Here is a 5,399-nt window from a genome sequence, read left to right on the forward strand (position 1 = left end):
ATCAAATCTACTCATGAGGGCTCAAATTTATGCTGGAAGAACCATTAATTATTGAAATTAAAATAAGAGCAAGAATATTAAATCATGGGTTGCCTCCCATGGAGTGCTCTTTTATTGTCACTAGCTTGACATTGTGTCCTTGTTAGGGTGGTTGATGATTATGGTGCCTCAGCTTGTCCCCTCTCACTATGAGCCTTCTTTCCATGCCTTGATGATCAATCTCTATATTCTCCAACGAGAGTATTTTATTGACAGTGTAATAATCATCAATTCGTGGACCTGTCTCCAACTGTTGGTATATCAGTTGCACTTTGTCTCCTTTAGAGAACCCTTCAGTTGGGATTCTTTTGTTTCTCCACCCTTTTGAAATCCTTTTCTTGCTCTTCTTTCCTTTCTTTGGTGGCTCTTCTGTCTTTACAACAGGCTTTATATCAGGGTCTGTCTTCCTTATGATCAACTCCTCACTTTCTTCTTGCCTTCTCTTCTCATTTTTTACATCTTCCTTTCCTTTTTGTTCTTCTCCATTGTTTGTCTTTTCCTTCGGAGGTGAGCTGATAAGTGCTTCATTGGGTTTTTCTTTCCAATGTAAATCTTCTTCTTCAACCCTCATGCAGCTTTTCTCTTCAACAGAATGCTGTATTTCCTGGAAGACATTTAAAGTGATCTTCTCATTATTTACCCTCAAAGTCATTTTTCCTTGTTCCACATCAATGATAGCCCTTGCTGTGGCTAGTAATGGTCTTCCTAATATAATAGAGTCATTCCCCTTTTCACCTAAGTCCATGATTACAAAATCTGCTGGAAATATGAATTTTCCTACTCTGACCAAGAGATTTTCAATCACCCCCTTGGGATTACCAGAGATCTATCTACTAGCTCCAATGACAACTGTGTAGGCTTCACTTCTTCTATAAATAGCCTTCTCATCATAGACAAAGGCATCAGGTTGATACTAGATCCTAAACCACACAGTGCCTTGTCAATGATTATCTTACCAATGGTATAAGGCAAGAAGAAGCTCCCAAGGTCTTTGAGTTTTGGTGGGAGGCCTTCTTGGATCACTGCACTGTATTCTTGTGTCAAGATCACTATCTCTTTTTCATTCTAGCTTCTCTTCTTATTGATAAGCTCCTTGAGAAACTTTGCATATAGAGGCATCTGCTCCAATGCTTCAGCAAGTGGAATATTGATTTCTAGCTTCTTGAAAACTTCTAGAAACTTGGGAAATTGCTGATCCTTGATCTCCTTCTGAAATCTTTGAGGATATGGCAGAGGAGGTGTGTAAGGCTTCACCATTTTCCTCTGTTCTTGTGATTGCTTCTCCATGACTTGCTTTCCCTTCTTTGAAGCTTGTGGCTGTTCCTCTTTCTCCTTGAACTTCTCTTGGTATTGCTTGTCTTTTTCTCCTACTTGCTTCTTGATGCCAATATCATTCTCCACAGGCTTCTTGTTAGCTTCTTTGCCATTCTTCGAGGTTCTTCCACTCCTTAATTGGATTGCTTTGCATTCTTCTTTGGGATTGGGAATGGTGTCACTTGGTAATGTATTGGGTACTCTTTCAGCCACTGTTTGCTTGGACAATTGGATCATTTGCCTCTCTAGATTCTGCAGTAAAGTTTCATGGTTCTTATGGGCCAATTCTTGATGCTTGATCATCTTTTCCATCATTATCTCCAAGTTAGACATCCTTTGAGATTTTTGGGGTGGTTGTGGTTGATTATTGGATGTTGAGGGTGGATGATAGTTATTTTAGTTAGTGGATGGGTTATTGGGTAGATAGTAGTTGGGTTGGGGTTGAATATTTTGTGGTTTTCTGTATTAGTTTTGGTTAGTGTTTTGATGGTTTGTGTTTCTAGAATTGTTCTGGTTTGAGTTTTTCTGCCAAGGCTGCTGGTTTTGGTTGTCTCCCTACCTCAAATTTGGGTGGTTCCTCCAAGATGAGTTATAAGTGTCTCCATGGAACTCATTTTGTCCAGCTCCTTGGTTGTGCATATAGTTAACTTGCTCTTGCTGCTGCTCTTTATAGTTTTTCTCATTTTGTCCCCACCCAGCTGGTGGTTGATTTGTAGTGTTCACTGCTGCAATTTAAAGACCATCAATCCTTTTAGCCATCATCTCCTTTTGCTGCTCGATCTGTTCATGCATCACTTTGTTTTGAGCCAAAATGGTATCCACACCTTCCAGCTCCAATACACCTTTCCTTTGAGCTGGTTGGCATTGCCTTTGATGAGCATAGAAGTATTAATTATTTGTCACAGTGTCTATGAGATTTTAGGCTTCCTCAGCTGTCTTCATGAGCTGCACTAAACCTCCAGCAGAATAATCTAAGGCCTCTTGAGCTCTCAGTGTCAATCCTTCATAGAAATTCTGAAGTTTATCCCATTTATTGAACATCTCTGGGGTGCACTTCCTGATCAAGGCTTTGTATCTTTTCCAGGCCTCATAAAATGACTCTCCATCCATTTGGGTGAAGGTTTGTACCTCTGTCTTCAATCTTATAATCTTCTGAGGTGGGTAGAATTTAGCTAGAAATTTGCTCACTAGATCCTCCCAATTGTCGATGGTTTCTTTTGGAAATGCCTCCAACCATTGGGTAGCTTTATCCCTTAATGAAAATGGGAATAGCAGCAACTTATAGATGTCTGGATGTATACCATTTGTCTTCATTGTGTCACATATCCTCAGAAAGGTGGATATGTGCTGGTTTGGATCTTCAAGTGGACCTCCTCCATAGGAACAATTATTCTACACCAGAGTAATGAGTTGAGGCTTCAATTCAAAGTTTTTTGTATTAATATTTGGAGTGAATATGCTATGTAACAACCCCGATTTATCGAGTACGCAAGATCTTTTCTGAAGGCACAAATTTCTCTGGAAAATCAGTAAGGGGAACACCTCTTATATAACATAAAGTATCTCAATCATCATTTTCATTATGTCATCCTTAAGCTAGAACCTCTTCTGAGGCAAGCTCGATAACGCAATCGCGAAGAACCTTGTTTTTGAACCGTATTGGTTAGGAGTTTTGATTCTGTTTTTCGTAAATAGTCCCAGTTTTACAAACCGGACTCGATTCATGAGAGAAGAGAGATAATAGGATAATATTATCATTATATTAGTATTAGAAGATGCTTGAATGATATTATAAGATTACCTAGTCTGTTTTAGTTAAAAACAGAAAATCGGTTTAACCGGGTTCACAGTTTGCTGGTGCAGCTTAGCACCAGCACTCTCTGATGACTTTAGCAATGCTAAGGCCTCATCATACATGGTCTATTCTCATAACAAATATGTTACTAGTGTCATTTATGCTAGTAGCTCAGAAAATAATTTTTAGAGATGTTTTTACAAGTGTTCGGATACACCTAGTTTTAGTAGTTATACACCAGAGATATTTTAATATTATTTTAACCCACCTCCAAGCCAACCAATCACAACTCACCCTACACCCCCAAGACACTCCAAGGCTGGTCATTTAATCCCTTTGGACGAAAATGAGAAGAGAGAAAAGAGAGAAACTTTCATGAACACTTAATCTTCAAAGCTTGATTTCTTCTGAACTAAAACTCAAATCAAAACTCCGATTTCACCAAACTGATCCTCTCTTCTCCCTCTACATAACCATGTAACTTATCAAGGCTGGAAATAAGGTGAGATGGCTGTTCCTTTCCCCTTTCAATTCGGTTTTCAAGGAAACATGCTTAAACATGTGTTTTCTTGATGTTCTTCCTTAGGAATCATGCTTAACTTGACTTGAGGGCCAAGAAATGTGAATTTCCAGCAAGTCTAAGGTTAGAAATCACTTGATAATGTGCTGAGGGAGATTTGGTTAGTTGAGGGTTTTTGGATTTAAAGTTGTTCTTGATGTGATTTAGGAGGAAAAAGTGCTAAAGGACCACCTGAAAGTCTAATTGAATTAGGAGCAGCAAAACCAGGTAGGGTTTGACAAATTTAATCTTGATTGATTGTGGTTGAGTTGTGTGATAATGATATGGTTTGGCTGTGCTTGAAATTTATTGTTTGTATGAGTAATTCTTGTTGAAATTTTGGTGAAAATTTGATGAAATTTGATGAAATTCAAGCTATGAATGTGTGTTCTTATGGCTGCTGGAAAAAGAAACCCTAGGTTTAAATTGAGGTCCAATTTATGTTGAAATCATGTAGAAAAGATGGAGTTTTAGTGGCTGCTAATTTAATTTGAATTATGGTAAAAATCGGTTGTTGAAAAGACTGAAAAATGGGTAAAAACAGAGAAAGAATCTGATGAATTTATGAAAAACATGAAGAACACTTTGAGTGTGGTGAAGAACATTGAAGAATACCTTTTAGATCTTAGAAAGGGCAAGGAAGTAATTATTTTGGTGTTTGAGGGGTTATTTGGTAATTTCTGAAAGTTAGGGTGGTAAAAGTAGAAATATTAAAAGTTACGGGTGGTAAAAAGTGAATTTTAAAGGTTAAAGGTAAAGATAAGGTAATTTTCGAAAATTTAATGATAAAATAATAAATAATAATAAAATATTAAATAATAATATTTAATTAAAAATAATAAAATACTACGAAAAAGGCAGTTTTCTGTAAAAGCTTTAGAAAGACAACTTTAAGCGCAGAATCTCATAGTTACCTTCATAAAACACTTAGGGAGTGGTAATAACATGTTAGTGAGGCATAGATAAATGAAAGATAAAAAGTTAAAGAAAAGACAGAAATCAAAGAGAAAGTCTGTAAAGTTTTAATGACAGAAAAACAGATAGAAATTAGTGAACGAACTAGGGAAACATAATTAGTCCTTGAGTTGCGGCTAAGGTTATGTATAATATGAAAAGTTAAACTGTTTCAGTATAGACTTAATGAACCTATACTTGGGACAGGCTAACTATTCATACCAAAATTTACATAAGCTTTCAATACATATGTTAAGCAGAGAAAAGAGTAACCAGAGCAGAGTAAAGAGATATAGAGAACAGAATAACCATAATAGAGTAAATAGATTAAGAGAAAAGAGTAATCATGTTAGAGTAGAAAGACAAAGAGAAAAGAGTAATCTGATAAAGAGAAATGGTTTGAGTTAAGATGTTGTAAAAGTGAAAGATGTAAAGTTTGTATAGTATGATTGAACAGAGAAAGAAAGAGGTACTGCATAAGAATGTTAAAGTGATGATGAATAATGAGAATGATAATGAATGATGATAATGAGAATGATTATGTGATGATCTACTGTGTGAAGGCAGTCAGATAGATGGTGGTACGACCACTGAGAGTGCTTTCCTGGGACACTTAGCTATAATGCTATTATGTAAGTCAGAAGACTCTTACAGAGGTATCGAGAACACACGACTAGCATATACTCCTGTAAGTCAAAGGACTCTTAGAGTGAGAGTGTGTGTATGCTCCTGTAAGTC

This window comes from Arachis ipaensis, chromosome B07 (assembly GCF_000816755.2).
Source record: "Arachis ipaensis cultivar K30076 chromosome B07, Araip1.1, whole genome shotgun sequence".
Taxonomy (NCBI): Eukaryota; Viridiplantae; Streptophyta; class Magnoliopsida; order Fabales; family Fabaceae; genus Arachis; species Arachis ipaensis.